The sequence below is a fragment of the Lactuca virosa genome, chromosome 2, assembly GCF_052849685.1.
Source record: "Lactuca virosa cultivar CGN04683 chromosome 2, Lactuca_virosa_CGN04683_v6, whole genome shotgun sequence".
In the NCBI taxonomy this organism is placed as follows: domain Eukaryota; kingdom Viridiplantae; phylum Streptophyta; class Magnoliopsida; order Asterales; family Asteraceae; genus Lactuca; species Lactuca virosa.
Genome location: NC_136427.1, coordinates 37,040,909 through 37,064,713, shown reverse-complemented (window position 1 = coordinate 37,064,713; position 23,805 = coordinate 37,040,909).

Below are 23,805 nucleotides of genomic sequence, written 5' to 3'. Positions count from 1 at the left end.
TCAAGTAATAATCAAGTGTGTTCATCCAAAAGTCCTAAACATCCCCGGAAGTAACCCTAAAAGTTTAGCTTTCCATTGAGTTCATAATAAAATCCAATAACAAACTTGAAATCATGAAACAATTATAACCTAATGATTATCAAAGTTTGAAACAATAAAACCTTGAGGGACAAGTAAGGAAATTTTGAAGTTGTAGTGGAGATTATGAAGATCCTTTGTTGAACAATCTTCTAATGTTGAATCCTAATGAACTTGATGATTTCTCGTCTTGAATCCGGATTGGAGTGATAAAAAATGTGTTTGGAGAAGGTTTGAATGTGTTTGGAACCCTCCAAAACTAAGGAAAATCGTAGGGGAGAGTTCCAAATTTGATTGGGGTTTAATCTCCCTTAAATAGGTGCTGAAAAACTGATTTTCGGGTCTTTTCCGCGTCGGCACCCTAGTAGGCATCCTAGACGTCATGTAGGACGCGTGGGCGTCCTTCGGGACGTTTTACATGTCTTCTGCCGTCCTTGATTTGCACTTGAAAATGGCCTAAAACGGGTTGGCGTCCTATGGGGCGTCTTAGACGTGTTTAAGGACGTCCCTCATCTTTGTTGCCCTTTTTTTTCTGATGAAAACAGTAGAATCAGTAAAAACGCAAAACATGAAAGTTGTAGGAAATTTTGTCTAGTTTCCAGAACTTCTTCATTCATGTTAATCGGAGCTTTAGATCTTGAGATATGATCAAAACATTGAAGAGTGGTCAAATTTTTCAGCACCATTTTTCTTCATTCCTTTAGCAATTCTTCTCCCATGCTTGTTAGCTTCATTTTGCTCGTTTTTCTTGTGGGTTCCGCCCACTTTAGCACTAAGTATTTACCTGCATATGAAGTTCAACAACTCATCAAAGTAATGGCATTCTTGTACAATTATACATCAATTCAACATAACTACGATATTTTAGTACATTCATAAAATAGATTTATCACATTTAATTTTGGATAATGCAATATACAATTGTTTGTACGTAAAAATGCTTCCTGATAATTGATATTTGAATAAACAAAAATGGTCTTGTGTTATAAATATGATTATTATAATATATTTAAATAAGAATTTATTATTTCTATACAATTTAATAGATTAAGTAAATAAGATAAAAACAATATTTATATAAAATGAATATTCAAAACTGAATTTGACATAGTAACTTAAATTGACAAATAAAAAAAATGAGACATAAAATTTGAGATACATATACAAGTCAAATTTACATTTCCATTAAAAAATATAGTAAGACTTTTGCCTTGTTAGAAAGTTGGTTTTACTTGATATCTACAATGGTTTTTTTGCTTTGTTAGGGATTACACCTTACAATAATAAAAAATCAAAAAAAATAAGTTAGTTTATAAGATATATGTGACTTGTTAAATATAACCTTACTTGCTTACATTTTGAAACTTCATCACATTTGTAGAATTTAAAACTTATGGCAAATGAAATATAGTTTAATATGTAAAATTACGTCAATAAAAAACTCAATATGCGTCAGGCATCTGAAATTTTGTAAAACACGTGTAAATTTATTTATGAAAATAGTTATGGGACCCGATAACAAAGCTTGTCTAGATATAAATCATAAAAAGCACTCTCAATGTCATTACTTCTTCTCATTTCTTTCGTTGCATTCCTAACTAATATGGAAAAAATCAATTCCAGATTTGCAAGACTAAGAAAGAAAAGTACAATGCTATAATGATTTAAATTTTGCAAACTGCAATGTATTTGATGAGAAAATGATTACAGTACAATCCTAAAATTCTTGAAACTCAAAATCTAAATAAAAACAAAAAATTTATTATCATTGATGCCTAAATCAAACAATTACATGAACTTAATTTCTCCTTTTGTTTCATAGATTTATTAGGCTTACCAGCTTACGTTCGTTACTTAAAGTATGATAAATTATGACAAGATTGGTTAGCAATTATTTTTTTATTGTATAATAGATTACTTTTTGCTTCAGTGTACAACATCCAACATGAACATATACCATAAAACTATCCGTCTAAAATACTATTTTTTTTAACTCTACTAAACAGTTAAAAAACATGTTACCAACATCATATCTTCGATTTCAACTTCAATAATCCTATACACATTTGTGCATTTTTATTTAACTCACAGTTCAATAACATGTATAATTGTAGCTTGGGCCTTGAGTTTTCCTTCAATTTTTTTTGTCATGTTGCTACTGAGTTAAATTTTCGTCCTTATATACTACTAACATGTTAGTAAGCAGTACTATGGGAACTTATTTCCTTCTTATTCGTGGTTGCTGCTTTTTCCCTTTTCATTTAGTGTTCACACCTTCATATCAGAATATTTTTATATCAATAATATCTTAAATATGTATGATTGAAAGATCGCCATCATAATTGCATGTACATTAGTTTCGACATCTTCATTAGCATCATGATCGGTGCATCAGAAGATTATTAATATCCCAAATTAAAATATGCATGGCTCTTTCTTGTACTTAACCCTAAAATATAACCCAAATCAATCTATTTTTTAGTAATTATTGCTACTTTTACTCATAAATAACTAGCCATGTAGATAATACATTGGTAAATGACTTAATAGGCGAGGCCTATGTTGAAAATCAATATTTCTCTTTTATCTTATGACTATAAACACCATTCTAGAAATCCAATGATGTGGTCATATCAAGGTCAATTAAATATAAAACTTGGTAAATGACAGCTAAGAAGCTTACCCACAATTGCAATGACATACCAATTTGTTAACCATGATCCAAACATCATAACTGGTTATGAAACATAAAAAGCTTGTCAAAGTTGACAAGATATGGCTAAAATAAACAAAGAAATTAATAAACTTTGCTATTTCTTGAAATTAATCACAAAAGAAAAAAAATCCAAGTGTCGCGACCTTTGATAGATCACGGTGAAAGATCTGGGATAAATATTAACCGGGCTCCACCCTATAACTCACAGTAGTCCCTTCTGGCGACGGTGGCCGAAGATCCCTCACGCAATGGTGGTTTACCCAAACATAAATTTGAAAAAGTATGATAAAACAATATTATTTACTATGGTAGACGTGTACTTGCATGAGTATTCCACGGGAATAGTTTATAACTATTAATCCATTATTTGATGGTTTACGGAATATATCTTCCTTACAAGTGGATATTAACACAATAATAATTTAATCAAGACAACAACACTGAGATGAAGGCCCTGCTTCGCATGAACCTATAGCAAAAGCTAGTTCTTGGCAAAGTTGTAAGCAGTCGATGCTGATTGCGTCACACCGTCCAAAACATGCTGGTCCAAGAGCTGTGTAAATGGAAATTCAAAATAGATGTTGTAATTAAATCATGCTTTATCGTAAATTTTTCTAAATTACCTGGACAGAGAGGAATGATGTCATACCTAAAATCGGAATACATGTCATGAACATAAACCACAACACAAAAACCATCACGACAAGAGCATTTTTTGTTCTGTAGGCCATTTATTTGATAAACAATATTGCTTGATTTTTATTGTAAGAATAGAATTAAAAAACGATCGTACTTTATGTCGGATTACCACTCCTTAAATAGTCATTCAAGTGAAGCATAACACTTGTCAGCATCGTTCAATTTGAGCATAACAGTTTGTTAGCACCATTAATTAAGATCTTTAAATTTTATTATTAATGTATCTTCATATTGAAATTAAATTAGTATGTAAATTGAAGAGGTTATGTTACGTTTGACATCAGTTTAAGTGTGTGTGACATCATTAATTTCAAACATAACATAACATCTTCCATTTACATGCTAATTTAATTTCAATATGAACATACATTAATAATAAAATTTAAAGATAGTAATTAATGGTGCTAACGAACTACTATGCTCAACTTGAATGGTGCTAACAAGTGTTATGCTTCACTTGAATGACTATTTAAGGACCGGTGATCCAACATAAAGTATCATCCTTTCTTAATTCTATTCATACAATAAAAATCAAGAAGTATTGTTCCTGAAGCCAATGGCCTACACAACAAAAAGTTCTTTTGTCGTGATGGTTTTGGTGTTGTCGTTTATTTGCATGATATGTGTTCCGATTTTAGGTATGATATCATTCCTCTATTTTTGGGTATTTTAGAAAAATTTACCATAAAGCATGATATAATTACAACATCTATGTTGAATTTACATCTATACAGACCAGCATGTCTTGGACAGTGTGATGCAATCAACATGGACTGCTTACAACTTTGCCAAGAACTAGCTTTTGTTACAGGTTCATGCAAAGGAGGGCCTTCATCTGAGTGTTGTTGCCATGATTAAATTACTATTGTGTTAATATCCACTTGTAAGGAATATATATTCCGTAAACCATGAAATAATGGGTTAATAATGATAAAATATTTCCGTGGAAAAATAGATGTTACGTTAAACTACATGATAATCCCATAAAGCTATTAAAAACATTTTAGTTTAGTAATGTTCGTTTATTTTTTTGAATGTGTAACTAATAAACAAATATACATAACACCCAAAAATTTCATAAGATACTGCATAGCCGAAGCCAGTTTTAATAACTCTCAAGATCACTTTGTAACCTTCAATGTTATTTTTTATAAAAGGGAAACAATCAAGATATAATAAAATTCTTTAACAGGGTATTCCAAGATGTTACATCTCTATGGAACGTCTTTGTCAACTTCATACTTTGTCATTACTACTACTATTTATGTAATTTGTTTTCCATTTTTAAATTTATGTTTGGGTAAACCTTGGTTTTAGTGAGTCCCCTATGTCATGTAAGTAGACGTCTACCATACTAAATAGTATGGTCTTATCTTACTTTTTTAAATTTATGTATGGGTATGCCACCGTTGCCTAAGGAATCTTCGGCCACCGTCACCGGAAGGGACTATTGTTAGTTATAGGGTGGAGCCCGATTGACATTTATCCCGGATCTGCCACCGTTATCTATCAAAGGTCGCAAAACTTCAATATTTTTTCTTTTGGGATTAATGCCTAGAAATAGCAAAGTTATTCATTTATTTGTTTATTATAGCCATATCTTGTCAACTTTTACAATCTTTTTCTGTTTCATAATGATCTATGTTGTTTGGGTCATGGTTAACAAATTGGTATCACATTGCAATTGTGGTTAAGCTTTTTAGCTGTCAATTACCAAGTTTAACGTTTAAATTGACCTTGCTATGACCACATCATTGGATTTTTAGAATTTGATTTATAGTTATGAGATAAAAGAAGAAATATTGATATTCAAAATCGGCCTCACCTGTTAAGTCATTTACAAAGTTTTAGTGTATTATCTGCATGGCTAGTTATTTACGAGTAAAAGTAGCAAATTTTATCCAATTACTAAGAAATAGATTGATTTGGGTTATATTTTAGGGTTAAGTACAAGAAAGAGCCATGTATATTTATTAATTTGTGATATTAATAACCTATAGATGCACTGATCATGATGCTAATGAAGATGTTGAAGCCAATGTACATGCGATTATGATGGCGATCTTTCAATCATACATATTTCACATATTATTGATATAAAAATATTCTTATATGAAGGTGTGAACACCAAATGAAAAAGGAAAAAAGCAACAGCCACAAATAAGATAGAAATAAGTTTCGGTAGTGTTGCTTCTGTTAGTAGTAGATAAAGGCGAAAATTTAACTCAATAACAACATGAGAAAAAAAATTGAAGGAAAACTCAAGGCCTAAGCTTCAACTGTACATGTTATTGAATTTTGAATTAAATAAAAAAAATGCCCAAATGCATATTGGATTATTAAAGTTAAAATCGGAGATGTGATGTTGGCAACTTTTTTTTAACCATTTGGTAGAGTTAAAAAAAATAGTATTTTAGATGGATAAATAACAAAAATATAGTCCATTAACGTAATATAAAAAATATAAAACATTTTATGTTGTATAAAGAAATATATTAAATTGCTTGTAATGAGAAATAATGAATTATAAAACCATATTTTAAAATAAGATTATTGAAATTAAAGGTAAATTAATTAATGAAAGATTTAAAGCCTTAATATCAAAAATGAAACCATTAAGTTATAATTCACAAAACTGTAAAAACTTGTTTAAACATATCATTTGATGACCAATTTGTAAATTTAGTATATTTATCTAAAATTAATAATTTAAATTATTCAATAAATTTTGATCGAGGTCGTTGTCTTGGTCAAAAATAAACCTCACACACACACTAGATAACTAGGGTAAGTAAGGGTCGAATCCACAAGGAGGTTGTGGTCAAACTTTGTGTTAAAATAGTTAACGAAAACTACTAGCTCTTGTCACAAAAAAAATTAAAGCAAAGATCAAACAAAAAGCTAGGAAATTTATTAATTAAAATGAAAATCTCAATGAGAAAACTAGAGTACTCCCGGTTCAGTTATGGAGAGTTTAGATTCACACACCTTCTTCCCTAAAATCTTAATTCGATTACTTAGATGCAATTGGGGTTTATTATCTTGTAACACATAATTTTGGGCACACGATATGTTCATTCAACTAGTTGTCTTACTCCCTATGTCTAAATGGATTTGGAAAAATTAGTGAACTAGCAATAAAGTGTCTTGTAACTATCTATTACAATATTAAGATTTAATATCACAAGTTGGAATAACACATGTGGATTCAACCAATTGTCTTTATTCTTAAACTAATTGAACTTGGAACAAATGATGAATTGACAATAAACTATTTTAATTATGACATCAAACAATTCATACAACTCAATTTCAATTATCATTACCAAATATCATCACATGTAACATAAAACAACAACTGAAATTAACTAGAATCAAGTAATAATCAAGTGTGTTCATCCAAAAGTCCTAAACATCCCCGGAAGTAACCCTAAAAGTTTAGCTTTCCATTGAGTTCATAATAAAATCCAATAACAAACTTGAAATCATGAAACAATTATAACTTAATGATTATCAAAGTTTGAAACAATAAAACCTTGAGGGACAAGTAAGGAAATTTTGAAGTTGTAGTGGAGATTATGAAGATCCTTTGTTGAACAATCTTCTAATGTTGAATCCTAATGAACTTGATGATTTCTCGTCTTGAATCCAGATTGGAGTGATAAAAAATGTGTTTGGAGAAGGTTTGAATGTGTTTGGAACCCTCCAAAACTAAGGAAAATCGTAGGGGAGAGTTCCAAATTTGATTGGGGTTTAATCTCCCTTAAATAGGTGCTGAAAAACTGATTTTCGGGTCTTTTCCGCGTCGACACCCTAGTAGGCATCCTAGACGTCATGTAGGACGCGTGGGCGTCCTTCGGGACGTTTTACATGTCTTCTGCCGTCCTTGATTTGCACTTGAAAATGGCCTAAAACGGGTTGGCGTCCTATGGGGCGTCTTAGACGTGTTCAAGGACGTCCCTCATCTTTGTTGCCCTTTTTTTTCTGATGAAAACAGTAGAATCAGTAAAAACGCAAAACATGAAAGTTGTAGGAAATTTTGTCTAGTTTCCAGAACTTCTTCATTCATGTTATTCGGAGCTCTAGATCTTGAGATATGATCAAAACATTGAAGAGTGGTCAAATTTTTCAGCACCATTTTTCTTCATTCCTTTAGCAATTCTTCTCCCATGCTTGTTAGCTTCATTTTGCTCGTTTTTCTTGTGGGTTCCGCCCACTTTAGCACTAAGTATTTACCTGCATATGAAGTTCAACAACTCATCAAAGTAATGGCATTCTTGTACAATTATAGATCAATTCAACATAACTACGATATTTTAGTACATTCATAAAATAGATTTATCACATTTAATTTTGGATAATGCAATATACAATTGTTTGTACGTAAAAATGTTTCCTGATAATTGATATTTGAATAAACAAAAATGGTCTTGTGTTATAAATATGATTATTATAATATATTTAAATAAGAATTTATTATTTCTATACAATTTAATAGATTAAGTAAATAAGATAAAACAATATTTATATAAAATGAATATTCAAAACTGAATTTGACATAGTAACTTAAATTGACAAATAAAAAAAATGAGACATAAAATTTGAGATACATATACAAGTCAAATTTACATTTCCATTAAAAAATATAGTAAGACTTTTGCCTTGTTAGAAAGTTGGTTTTACTTGATATCTAGAATGGTTTTTTTGCTTTGTTAGAGATTACACCTTACAATAATAAAAAATCAAAAAAAATAAGTTAGTTTATAAGATATATGTGCCTTGTTAAATATAACCTTACTTGCTTACATTTTGAAACGACATCACATTTGTAGAATTTAAAACTTATGGCAAATGAAATATAGTTTAATATGTAAAATTACGTCAATAAAAAACTCAATATGCGTCAGACATCTTAAATTTTGGAAAAGACGTGTAAATTTATTTATGAAAATAGTTATGGGACCCGATAACAAAGCTTGTCTACATATAAATCATAAAAAGCACTCTCAATGTCATTACTTTTTCTCACTTCTTTCGTTGCATTCCTAACTAATATGGAAAAAATCAATTCCATATTTGCAAGACTAAGAAAGAAAAGTACAATGCTATAATGCTTTAAATTTTGCAAAGTGCAATGTATTTGATGAGAAAATGATTGGCAGTACAATCCTAAAATTCTTGAAACTCAAAATCTAAATAAAAACTAAAAATTTTATATCGTAGATGCCTAAATCAAACAATTACATGAACTTAATTTTTACTTTTGTTTCATAGATTTATTAGGCTTGTAACTTACGTTCTTTACTTAAAGTATGATAAATTATGACAAGATTGGTTAGCAATTATTTTTTTATTGTATAATAGATTACTTTTTGCTCTAGTGTACGACATCCAACATGAACATATACCATAAAACTATCCATCTAAAGTACTATTTTTTTAACTCTACCAAACAGTTAAAAAACATGTTACCAACATCATATCTCCGATTTCAACTTCAATAATCCAATACGCATTTGGGCATTTTTACTTAATTCATAGTTCAATAACATGTATAATTGTAGCTTGGGCGTTGAGTTTTCCTTCAATTTTTGTTTTCATGTTGCTACTGAGTTCAGTTTTCGTCCTTATATACTACTAACAAAAGCAGTAGTATCAGAACTTATTTCCTTCTTATTCATGGTTGTTGCTCTTTCCCTTTTCATTTGGTGTTCACGCCTTCATATCATAATATTTTTATATCAATAATATGTGAAATATGTATGATTGAAAGATCGCCATCATAATTGAATGCATATTAGTTTCAAAATCTTCATTAGCATCATGATTAGTGCTTCTGAAGATTATTAATATCCCAAATTAAAATATGCATGGCTCTTTCTTGTACTTAACCCTAAAATATAACCCAAATCAAACTATTTTTTAGTAATTGGATCAAAATTGCTACCTTTATTAATAAATAACTAGCCATGTAGATAATACACTGAAACTTGGTAAATGACTTAATAGGCGAGGCCTATGTTGAAAATCAATATTTCTCTTTTATCTTATGACTATAAACACCATTCTAAAAATCCAATGATGTGGTCATATCAAGGTCAATTAAACATAAAATTTGGTAAATGACAGCTAAGAAGCTTACCCACAATTGCAATGACATACCAATTTGTTAACCATGACCCAAGCTGTAACGCCCGTGTTTCTAGGCTAGGCATTAATATTGACATAATAGTCTAGGTTAACCTTTGTAACTTATTTTGAAGAAATGAAAAGGAATTATGTGAATATTATGTGAATTATGTGTTTTATGCTTAATTATTAGGATTTAATTAATTAAGAATAAAAATGAGCGTCAAAAATAAATATTAGATAAAGCCGATATCTATTAAGAAAGTTGTAGTGGTCGTGACAAGGATTACGGATATATAAAGAATACCGAAATCCGAGTTATAACGAAGAAGTTATGACATGTAGAAGTTTCGCAACAAAACCGGCACGGTACCGAATGACGTAAAAGTGAGTTTTTGATAAACTACTTTTTAGCCTTAGTGATGTCAACGAAAGTCGTAGTGTTCGTTAAACCGAGAGTATGCATAAAAAGAACGCCCAAATCTGACTTCGTAGGAGGAAGTTATGATTTTTCTAAGTTTCAGCTTAGTAGTAGACAGCTAAAAACTTGAATTTTAGATCGAGTGATTTTTAGCTGACACAACCTAAACGAGAATCGGAGGTCTCGTCAATATTAGTACAACAGTAAAAAGACAGACGAAAACGGAAGTCGGATGAAGAAGTTATGAATTTTTAACGGATTTCCTGTCCCGGTCTGTTAAAAATAATAATATTAAAATTAATATCAAAACTAGCCGACGAAGTCTAAACGAAAGTTGTAGAGCGTAATTTTACCTACGCGTGCATATAAAGAACGTCAAAAACGGAGCCCGTATGAGAAAGTTATGGATTTTAGAAGTTTTGGCACAAAAATCAAGAAAAAGCACAAAATCCGAGAAATTTCGCATAGTCATGCTTCGGCCACGTCACCTTCGCTCTATGTGCGTTACGTGTCCGAAATTTGCTGAGTCACCTAGGCCAGCTGGCGAGGCGTGTCGCGACCCTCGCATCCGAAGCGTTGGTCCAACCGCGGTCCGACGCGTGCCCTTTCTTGCGTGTCCGAGCTTCGCATGGTGCGTCACGACTCCAACCCTCGTACCTAGACCTCGGTCCAATCAGAAGCCCACACCTGGACCCTCGCATGTGCGAGCCATCTGCCTGACCTTCGCATCTGCTGCCGCGTGGAGTCTTCTTAGCCGTCCGATCAGAAGCCTCGCCCCTATAAATAGAAGGGTGCGAGACCTCCCGGGGATAATTTAGAAAATTGTCATTTTACACCCCTAAACCCATATTTCTTTCATTCCAACTTCCCCCAAACCCCCGGTATTATACCAAACACCTGAAACACGTCCCGAAGTGCCCGAGAATCCCGAGAAATTTATCTTTTCGGTTTTGAAGCCCAACCCTCGCAGGGCCCGGTTTCTCAATAAAACTCCCGATTTTATTAGAAACGGTCGTTTTAGGAAACGCAGTGCTGCCCGATTATCATTAAATCATGTGAGTGTGTAGTCACTTTCATCTTACACATAGATATGAAGTATTTTATATAAAATACGTGTTATGTGAATATATATATTGTTTGTTTAATCGAGATGGATGTTGAAGGAATGATTTATACAGGTTTTTAAATAATTTAAACTGTATATGTAATTTTTTTATCTACAAAAAATGTTGGGTAAAACATGGGTAGATGAAATAGTTGGTATGTGATGAAAGATGAGTTGGATAGATGAAATGATCGGTGATATAGATCATGAGGTGAGGGTGAGTGGTGAAATATGAGAAAAGCACTTACCCAAACGTTGGCCCCCGTCATTCAGTAGAGTATGGATGACAACCATGGACTATTCTAGATGATCTGTGGAACACTAGCAGGCTCGCAACCTGTAGATGTGTGAACTATATGTTCATCAGTTGTACTCTAAAAACCCATTGACATGTATTGCAGGGGGGATTCCCGTGAATAATACTGTCGATAAATAAGAGTTATGGACTTAGCACATGTTGTATAAACCCTGGCAGCTATGGACTTAGTGCCTGTTGTATAAACCCCGACGACGATGTGACTTCGTGCCTATTCCTTAGGATGAATCCTTAGGAATGAGTGATAGTTGATTCTTAGGGTAAATCCTTAAGAAATAAATAAGATAATGGGGTTAGGGTAATTTGGTTGATTGTTTGATGTTTAAGCATAATAAATTTATTTATTGTGGGTTGAAAACCCTATATCCTCACCAGGCTCCCAAGTCTGACCCACTCAGCTTTTTATATTACAGGTAGTGGACCCCGAGCATAGTCGGATGATGATGAGTGATTTTTGGATTATAGGCCGGTAGTTGTAAATAACTGTTGTAAGGCTTATAATGTCTTGTTTATGCTTTTGATCTGTATCGGAACATGACATCCCAAGGTTTTGATATAAAATGAAAATATATATTTCTTAAAGAAAGGTTTTGATAAACTTTTATCATGTTTTGTTTTGGGACCAATTCCGCAACATCTTTTAAAAGGATTTCTCTGACTTAATTTTAAAAAGCATAAATTAAATCAGTCTTTTCTGGCCGATAAATTAGGGGATGTCACAGTTGGTATCAGAGCATTAGTTTAAGCAAACTAGGAATTTGTAGGATTTCTAGACTTAAACTTAGAATGCTAAGTGATTATTGTGAGATGAGTGACTATCATATTTTAGACACGAGCACTAGTCTATTTTAGGAAAGATGCCTAAAATGCTTTTATGTGTTAAATGTTATATGTTTGCCATATATGCCATTATTTGTTCGGATTTATGGTCTGTTGCCGACCGGATCTGGAAACCTTATGTGTGTAGGATTCTAAAGGTATGACTACGATATTAGAACTAACATATAAACGTTTCAGAGTAATAACGAAGATTTAACGTCTATCAAAAATAAAGATCTAAATTCACCTACGATTGGTGTATAGATCGAAATGGCGAGTACTCAAAGTGGATTCGGAAACGATAATCCGCAGCCTGAGCCAATCACGATGGCTGGGGTACAGGCAATGGTGCGTACGATGTTGGATCAACAGATGGAAGAGACAAAATGTTTACTTCAACAAAGTAAGGATGAACTTACTGTGCCAGTACTTCAGGCATCTGCTCTTGAGGCAACTATCTCGGTTGCTAAGTCTATTTTAGAAATGATCAATGATAGGACCGCCAACAAGGTTGAAGTTGGCAAGAAGAGGAAATTTGAGGAGTCTTCAAGGTCCAACAAGAGCAACATGTTCTCAAAGTCTGGCAAAAGAGGAGGTAAAGGAAAATGGTGCGGGAAATGCAAAAATAAACACTGTGGGAATTATGATAGGAAGGTGAATTGCTTCAAGTGTGGAGAAATTGGGAATTACGCCAATGAGTGTACGATTCCCAAGGGAGTGTGTTACGGATATAAGGAAGAAGGCCATATTTCTAAGGATTGTCCGAAGAAAAATGAAGTAACAAGGCCAAGCGCACCGCCAACGTCAAGGGAATTTCAAAATATCCTCGACGAAGCAAATAACAATGCTAGGAATTAGAAGTAAAGACTTGATACCTGAAGATCAAGTTATAAAGTAGTAATGTGAATAGTAACAAGTGGTTTAGCCTATTAGAGGCATAGTATAGGGTAAACTTGAACCTCTGTGTAATCGTTTCAAGAAATAATATAAGCCGTGGTTTTGTCATCTGATGAATTGAATGACTATGTGAAATTCTTGTATGGTGACTTGGAGAACTGCGAGACAATACTTGGGACGAGTATAAGTAGGTGTGAATGGTAGTAGAGGCCTATACTACCGGAAGCACAGGACTCGTACTTGGATCAGGGAAAGTCACAAGGTTACCAAGGAGCTAGTAATTGATTCCGTCTTGTTCTAGTCTGTCGTTACCATCGTTTCAGTAATGACTAATAAGATAATTGTTATTCCGACCTTAGAGGTCATATCAAATCGAGTCCGACTAAGATGAGTATGTCACATGGTTCAGAGAACCAAGTTCGATGTAGCATCTGACTTAAGCCAGAAGATTGAAGTGAAAGATGATCAACGCGATCAATAGAAGTATCACACTTGTTGTTAAAGAAGTTAGTAGTTAGAAATGATACATGTTGAAATGTGATTGTATCACATTAGAACATGAAAGAAGGTATAGTCTGTTCCAGGATTTGTCTCTAAGAAACCTGAGTCTAAGCAGTGCATTATACGATGAGAGATCATTAGAACATGACCTATCGGTCTTTTATAATAAATGAAGGAAAGTACTTATTCTAAGAAGAAGAAGGAGTCCTCAATAAGGATTTATTTTGCAACTCGAAGGTTACGATTGAAAGTCCTACGAAGATCCGAAGCTTTTTAGGATTAGCCGGATATTACCGAAGGTTTATCCAAGGCTTTTCTTCGATCGCGACTCCATTAACAGCTTTGACCCACAAAGGAGCTACTTATACTTGGAATGAGAAGCATAAGGAAGCTTTTGAGAAGTTAAAGAAGAAATTGTGTGAAACACCGATTCTTTCTTTGCCTGAAGGAGTTGATGACTTCGCAGTTTATAGTGATGCCTCTGGAGTTGGGTTAGGTTGTGTTCTGACCCAAAGGGATAAAGTGATAGCATATGCATCGAGGCAAATTAAAGAGCATGAAAAGAACTACCCCACTCATGATCTGGAGTTGGCAGCGGTAGTATTCGCCTTAAAGATATGGAGGCACTATCTTTATGGCACTAAATGTAAACTTTTCAGTGATCATAAGAGTCTTCAATATCTCTTTAATCAGAAGGAATTGAACATGAGGCAACGGCGCTGGCTAGAATTACTCAAGGACTACGACTGTGAGATACTTTACCACCCTGGTAAAGCTTGCTGATGCTCTCAGTCGGAAAGTAAATCTTGAAAGGAAAAGGCCAAGAGCGTTGAAAATTGAAGTTGTCTCGACAATTGTGGAAAGTATAAAGAAAGCTCAGGAGGAAGCTTTAGAGAAAAATGACCGAAAGGAAGAACGTTTGGGTAAAACGTTGGTGTTTGATACAAACGGTCAAGGACTGAAGGTATTCAAAGATAGGATTTGGGTACCTAAGACGGGAGGAGTAAGAGATTTTCTGATGGAAGAAGCTCACAAGACCATGTACTCGATTCATCCCGACAGTACAAAAATGTATAGGGATCTAAAACCCTATTACTGGTGGCCGACGATGAAGCTCGATGTTGCTAAGTACGTGGCCGAGTGTGTAACATGTGCTAGGGTTAAGGCACAACATCAGAAACCGTATGGGAGTTTAGAACCTTTACCTATACCCATGGGTAAATGGGAAGACATCACTATGGATTTTGTGACTAAACTGCCCAGAACAAGGAACGGTCACGACATGATTTGGGTGGTCGTTGATCACTTCACTAAGAGTGCGCATTTCATAGCAGCCAACAAGAAATGGTCTATGGATAAGCTGGCGATTCTTACGTGAAGGAAATTGTGAGGCTTCACGGTGTTCCGTTAGCGATTGTATCCGATCGTGATAGCCGTTTTACCTCAAGGTTTTGAAGGAGTCTATAAGAGGAATTGGGTACCAAGTTGTGTTTGAGTACAGCTTACCATCCGCAAACTGATGGTCAAAGCGAACGAATAATTCAAACATTGGAAGATATGCTGAGAGCATGTACCTTGGAATTCCAAGGTAATTGGGATGAACACTTACCTCTAGTAGAATTTTCCTATATTAATAGTTTCCACTCGAGCATCAAGATGGCACCTTATCACGCTTTGTATGGAGAAAAGTGTCGAACGTCGTCATGTTGGCTGGAAGCTGGGGAAAAGCAGTTTATGGGACCTGAAATAGTCCATCAGACTACTGAAAAGTTGAAAGTAATTAAGGAAAGGATGTTAGCTGCTCAAGATCGTCAAAAGAGCTATGCTGACAAGAAAAGACAACCAATATCATTCGAAGTTGGAGATTCGGTTTTACTTAAAGTCTCGCCGTGGAAGGGACTTATAAGATTCGGTAAAAGGGGAAAATTGAGTCCAAGGTTTATTGGACCGTTTAAAGTTCTTCAGAGGATTGGGAATCAAGCTTACAAGCTAGAATTACCAGAATAACTAGAGGGTATTCATAACACCTTTCATGTGTGTTATTTGAGAAAGTTCACGTGAGATGTGCCCGACATAATTCTAATTTCTGAATTAAGGTTGGATGAAAACAAGAGGTTAATTGAAGAACCTGAGGCAATCGTTGACCGTAAGACTAAGAAGTTGCGACGCAAGATGGTCGATTTAGTGCTTGTGCGATGGAAACATACGAATGGGCCAAATCTCACCTGGGAAACGGAGAGTGACATGATGAGTCGCTACCCGTAGTTGTTTGCTGATGTGTGATTCCGGGGACAGAATCATCCTAAGGGGGAGAGAATTGTAACGCCCGTGTTTCTAGGCTAGGCATTAATATTGACATAATAGTCTAGGTTAACCTTTGTAACTCATTTTGAAGAAATGAAAAAGAATTATGTGAATATTATGTGAATTATGTGTTTTATGCTTAATTATTAGGATTTAATTAATTAAGAATAAAAATGAGCGTCGAAAAGAAATATTAGATAAAGCCGATATCTATTAAGAAAGTTGTAGTGGTCGTGACAAGGATTACGGATATATAAAGAATACCGAAATCCGAGTTATAACGAAGAAGTTATGACCTGTCGAAGTTTCGCGACAAAACCGGCACGGTGCCGAATGACGTAAAAGTGAGTTTTTGATAAACTACTTTTTAGCCTTAGTGATCTAAACGAAAGTCGTAGTGTTCGTTAAACCGAGAGTATGCATAAAAAGAACGCCCAAATCTGACTTCGTATGAGGAAGTTATGATTTTTCTAAGTTTCAGCTTAGCAGTAGACAGCTAAAAACTCGAATTTTAGATCGAGTGATTTTTAGCCAACACAACCTAAACGAGAATCGAAGGTCTCATCAATAGTAGTACAACGGTAAAAAGACAGACGAAAACGGACGTCAGATGAAGAAGTTATGAATTTTTAACGGATTTCCTGTCCCGATCTATTAAAAATAATAATATTAAAATTAATGTCAAAATTAGCCGACAAAGCCTAAACGAAAGTTGTAGAGCGTAATTTTACCTACGCGTGCATATAAAGAACGTCAAAAACGGAGCCCGTATGAGAAAGTTATGGATTTTAGAAGTTTTGGCACAAAAATCAAGAAAAAGCACAAAATCCGAGAAATTTCACATAGTCATGCTTCGGCCACGTCACCTTCGCTCTATGCGCGCCACGTGTCCGAAATTTGCTGAGTCACCGAGGCCAGCTGGCGAGGCGTGTCGCAATCCTCGCATCTGAAGTGCTGGTCCAACCGCGGTCCGACGCGTGCCCTTTCTTGCGTGTCCGAGCTTCGCATGGTGCGCTAGGACTCCAACCCTCAGACCTAGACCGCGGTCCAATCAGAAGCCCACACTTGGACCCTCGCACGTGCGAGCCTTCTGCCTGACCTTCGCATCTGCTGCCGCGTGGAGTCTTCTCAGCCGTCTGATCAGAAGCCTCGCCCCTATAAATAGAAGGGTGCGAGACCTCCCGGGGATAATTTAGAAAATTGTCATTTTACACCCCTAAACCCATATTTCTTTCATTCCAACTTCCCCCAAACCCCCGGTATTATACCAAACACCCAAAACACGTCCCGAAGTGCCCGAGAAGCCCGAGAAATTGATCTTTTCGGTTTTGAAGCCCAACCCTCGCAGAGCCCGGTTTCTCAATAAAACTCCCGGTTTTATTAGAAACGATCGTTTTAGGAAACGAAGTGCTGCCCGATTATCAGTAAATCATGTGAGTGTGTAGTCACTTTCATCTTACACATAGATATGAAGTATTTTATATAAAATACGTGCTATGTGAATATATATTGTTTGTTTAATCGAAATGGATGTTGAAGGAATGATTTATACAGGTTTTAAATATTTTAAACTGTATATGTAATTTTTTTATCTACAAAAAAATGTTGGGTAAAACATGGGTAGATGAAATAGTTGGTATGTGATGAAAGATGAGTTGGATAGATGAAATGATCGGTGATATAGATCATGAGATGAGGGTGAGTGGTGAAATATGAGAAAAACACTTACCCAAACGTTGGCCCCAGTTATTCAGCAGAGTATGGATGACAACCATGGACTATTCTAGATGATCTGTGGAACACTAGCAGGCTCGCAACATGTAGGTGTGTGAACTATATGTTCATCATTTGTACTCTAAAAACCCATTGACATGTATTGCAGGGGGGGGGGATTCCCGTGAATAATATTATCGATAAATAAGAGTTATGGACTTAGCACATGTTGTATAAACCCTGGCAGCTATGGACTTAGTGTCTGTTGTATAAAGCCCAACGACGATGTGACTTCGTGCCTATTCCTTAGGATGAATCCTTAGGAATGAGTGATAGTTGATTCTTAGGGTAAATCCTTAAGAAATAAATAAGATAATGGGGTTGGGGTAATTTGGTTGATTGTTTGATGTTTAAGCATAATAAATTTATTTTTTCTGGGTTGAAAACCCTATATCCTCACCAGGCTCCCAAGCCTGACCCACTCAGCTTTTTATATTACAGGTAGTGGACCCCGAGCATAGTCGGATGATGATGAGTGATTTTTAGATTATAGGCCGGTAGTTATAAATAACTGTTGTAAGGCTTATAGTGTCTTGTTTATGTTTTTGATCTGTATCGGAACATTACATCCCGAGGTTTTGATATAAAAGGAAAATATATATTTCTTAAAGAAAGGTTTTGATAAACTTTTATCATGTTTTGTTTTGGGGACCAATTCCGCAACTTCTTTTAAAAGGATTTCTCTGACTTTATTTTAAAAAACATAAATTAAATCGGTCTTTTCTGGCCGAGAAATTAGGGGATGTCACACAAGTATCATAACTGGTTGTGAAACATAAAAAGCTTGCGAAATTTGACAAGATATGGCTAAAATAAACAAAGAAATTAATAAACTTTGCTATTTCTTGCAATTAATCACATAAGAAAAAAAAAATCGAAGTGTCGCGACCTTTGATAGATCACGGTGAAAGATTTGGGGTAAATATTAACCGGGCTCCACCTTATAACTCACAGTAGTCCCTTCCGGCGACGGTGGCCGAAGATCCCTCAGGCAATGGTGGTTTACCCAAACATAAATTTGAAAAAGTATGATAAAACAACATTATTTAGTATGGTAGACATGTACTTGCATGAGTATTCCACGAGAATAGTTTATAACCATTAATCCATTATTTGATGGTTTACGGAATATATATTCCTTACAAGTGGATATTAACACAATAATAATTTAATCATGGCAACAACACTGAGATGAAGGCCCTGCTTTGCATGAACCTGTAGCAAAAGCTAGTTCTTGGCAAAGTTGTAAGCAGTCGATGCTGATTGCGTCACACTGTCCAAAACATGCTGGTCCAAGAGCTGTATAGATGGAAATTCAAAATAGATGTTGTAATTAACTCATGCTTTATCGTAAGTTTTTCTAAATTACCCGGACATAGAGGAATGATGTCATACCTAAAATGGGAATACATGTCATGAACATAAACCACAACACAAAAACCATCACGGCAAGAGCATTTTTTGTTGTGTAGGCCATTTATTTGATAAACAATATTGCTTGATTTTTATTGTAAGAATAGAATTAAAAAACGATCGTACTTTATGTCGGATTACCACTCCTTAAATAGTCATTCAAGTGAAGCATAACACTTGTCAGCATCGTTCAATTTGAGCATAACAGTTTGTTAGCACCATTAATTAAGATCTTTAAATTTTATTATTAATGTATGTTCATATTGAAATTAAATTAGTATGTAAATTGAAGAGGTTATGTTACGTTTGACATGAATTTAAGTATGTATGACATCATTAATTTCAAACATAACATAACATCTTACATTTACATGCTAATTTAATTTCAATATGAACATACATTAATAATAAAATTTAAAGATAGTAATTAATGGTGCTAACAAACTACTATGCTCAACTTGAATGGTGCTAACAAGTGTTATGCTTCACTTGAATGACTATTTAAGGAGTGGTAATCCAACATAAAGTATCATCCTTTCTTAATTTTATTAATACAATAAAAATCAATAAGTATTGTTCCTCAAGCCAATGGCCTACACAACAACAAGTTCTTTTGTCGTGATGGTTTTGGTGTTGTCGTTTATTTGCATGATATGTGTTCCGATTTTAGGTATGACATCATTCCTCTATTTTTGGGAATTTTAGAAAAATTTACCATAAATCATGATATAATTACAACATCGATGTTGAATTTACATCTATACAGCTCTTGGACCAGCATGTCTTGGACAGTGTGATGCAATCAACATGGACTGCTTACAACTTTGCCAAGAACTAGCTTTTGTTACGGGTTCATGCAAAGGAGGGCCTTCATCTGAGTGTTGTTGCCATGATTAAATTACTATTGTGTTAATATCCACTTGTAAGGAATATATATTCCGTAAACCATGAAATAATGGGTTAATAATGATAAAATATTTCCGTGGAAAAATAGATGTTACGTTAAACTACATGATAATCCCATAAAGCTATTAAAAACATTTTAGTTTAGTAATGTTCGTTTATTTTTTTGAATGTGTAACTAATAAACAAATATACGTAACACCCAAAAATTTCATAAGATACTACATAGCCGAAGCCAGTTTTAATAACTCTCAAGATCACTTTGTAACCTTCAATGTTATTTTTTATAAAAAGGAAACAATTAAGATATAAAAACAATTCTTTAATAGGGTATTCCAAGATGTTACATCTCTATGGAACGTCTTTGTCAACTTCATACTTTGTCATTACTACTACTGTTTATGTAATTTGTTTTCCATTTTTAAATTTATGTTTGGGTAAACCTTGGGTTTAGTAAGTCCCCTATGTCATGTAAGTAGACGTCTACCATACTAAATAGTATGGTTTTATCTTACTTTTTTAAATTTATGTATGGGTAAGCCACCTTTGCCTAAGGAATCTTCGGCCACCGTCGCCGGAAGGGACTATTGTTAGTTATAGGGTGGAGCCCGATTGACATTTATCCCGCATCTGCCACCGTTATCTATCAAAGGTCGCAACACTTCGATATTTTTTCTTTTGGGATTAATTCCTAGAAATAGCAAAGTTATTCATTTATTTGTTTATTATAGCCATATCTTGTTAACTTTGACAATCTTTTTGTGTTTCATAATGACCGATGCTGTTTGGGTCATGGTTAACAAATTGGTATCTCATTGCAATTGTGGTTAAGCTTTTTAGCTGTCAATTACCAAGTTTAACGTTTAAATTGACCTTGCTACGACCACACCATTGGATTTTTAGAATGGGATTTATAGTTATGAGATAAAAGAAGAAATATTGATATTCAAAATCGGTCTCACCTATTAAGTCATTTACCAAGTTTTAGTGTATTATCTGCATGGCTAGTTATTTAAGAGTAAAAGTAGAAGTTTTATCCAATTACTAAAAAATAGATTGATTTGGGTTATATTTTAGGGTTAAGTACAAGAAAGAGCCATGTATATTTATTAATTTGTGATATTAATAACCTATAGATGCACCGATCATGATGCTAATGAAGATGTTGAAGCCAATGTACATACAATTACGATGGTGATGTTTCAATCATACATATATCACATATTATTGATATAAAAATATTCTGTTATGAAGGTATGAACACCAAATGAAAAAGGAAAAAGCAACAGCCACGAATAAGATGGAAATAAGTTTTGGTAGTGTTGTTTCTGTTTGTAGTAGATAAAGGAGAAAATTTAACTCAGTAACAACATGAGAAAAAAAATTGAAGGAAAACTCAAGGCCTAAGCTTCAATTATACATGTTATAGAATTGTGAATGAAATAAAAAAAAATGCCCAAATGCATATTGGATTATTGAAGTTAAAATCGGAGATGTCATGTTGCCAACCTGTTTTTTTAATCATTTGGTAGAGTTAAAAAAATAGTATTTTAGATGGATAAATAATATAGTCCATTAACATAATTACAAAAAATATAAAACACTTTATGTTCTATAAAGAAATATATTAAATTGCTTGTAATGAGAAATAATGAATTATAAAACGGTATTTTAAAATAAGATTATTGAAATTAAAAGTAAATTAATTACTTAAAGATTTAAAGCATTAATATCCAAAACGAAACCATTAAGTTATAATTCACAAAACTGTAAAAACTTGTTTAAACATATCATTTGATGATCAATTAGTAAATTTAGTATATTTATCTAAAATTAATAATTTAAATTATTCAATAAATTAAATTTTGGATAATGCAATATACATTTGTTTGTACGTAAAAATGTTTCCTGATAGTAGATATTTGAATAAACAAAAATGGTCTTGTGTTATAAATAAGATTATTATAATATATATAAATAAGAATTTATTGTTTCTATATAATTTAATAGATTAAGTAAATAAGATAAAACGATATTTATATAAAATGAATATTCAAAACCGAATGAGACATACTTAAATTGAAAAAAAAAATGAGACATAAAATTTGAGATACATATACAAGTCAAATTTACATTTGCATTAAAAAATATAGTAAGAGTTTTGCCTTGTTAGAAAGTTGGTTTTAGTTGATATCTAGAATGGTTTTTTTTTTTTGCCTTGTTAGAGATTACACTTTACAATAATAAAAAATCAAAAAAATAAGTTAGTTTATAAGATATATGTGACTTATTAAATATAACCTTACTTGCTTACATTTTGAAACGTCATCACATTTGTAGAATTTAAAACTTATGGCAAATGAAATATAGTTTAATATGTAAAATTACGTCAATAAAAAACTCAATATGCGTCAGGCATCTTAAATTTTGTAAAAGACGTGTAAATTTATTTATGAAAATAGTTATGGGACCCGATAACAAAGCTTGTCTAGATATAAATCATAAAAAGCACTCTCAATGTCATTACTTCTTCTCACTTCTTACGTTGCATTCCTACCTAATATGGAAAAAATCAATTGCAGATTTGCAAGACTAAGAAAGAAATGTACAATGCTATAATGCTTTAAATTTTGCAAAGTGCAATGTATTTGATGAGAAATGGAAAAAATCAATTCTAGTGTATTAGATCACGGTGAATGATCTGGGATAAATATTAGATCACGGTCAATTGCAGATTTGCAAAACTAAGAAAGAAATGTATTAGATCACGGTGAATGATCTGGGATAAATATTAACCGGGCTCCTCCCTATAAATCATCGTAGTCCCTTCCGGCGACAATGGCCGAAGATCCCTCAGGCAATGGTGGTTTACCCAAACATAATTTGAAAAAGTATGATAAATCAATATTATTTAGTATGGTAGACGTGTACTTGCATGAGTATTCCACGGGAATAGTTTATAAGTATTAATCCATTATTTGATGGTTTACGGAATATATATTCCTTACAAGTGGATATTAACACAATAATAATTTAATCATGGCAACAACACTGAGATGAAGGCCCTGCTTCGCATGAACCTGTAGCAAAAGCTAGTTCTTGACAAAGTTGTAAGCAGTCGATGCTGATTGCGTCACACCGTCCAAAACATGCTGGTCCAAGAGCTGTATAGATGGAAATTCAAAATAGATGTTATAATTAACTCATTCTTATCGTAATTTTTTTTCTAAATTACCCGGACAGAGAAGAATGATGTCATACCTAAAATCGAAATACATGTCATGAACACAAACCACAACACAAAAACCATCACGACAAGTGCATTTTTTGTTGTGTAGGCCATTTATTTGATAAACAATATTGCTTGATTTTTATTGTAAGAATAGAATTAAAAAACGATCGTACTTTATGTCGGATTACCACTCCTTAAATAGTCATTCAAGTGAAGCATAACACTTCTCAGCATCGTTCAATTTGAGCATAACAGTTTGTTAGCACCGTTAATTAAGATCTTTAAATTTTATTATTAATGTATGTTCATATTGAAATTAAGTTAGTATGTAAATTGAAGAGGTTATGTTACATTTGACATCAATTTAAGTGTGTGGGACATCATTAATTTCAAACATAACATAAAATCTTCCATTTACATGCTAATTTAATTTCAATATGAGCATACATTAACAATAAAATTTAACGATAGTAATTAATGGTGCTAACAAACTACTATG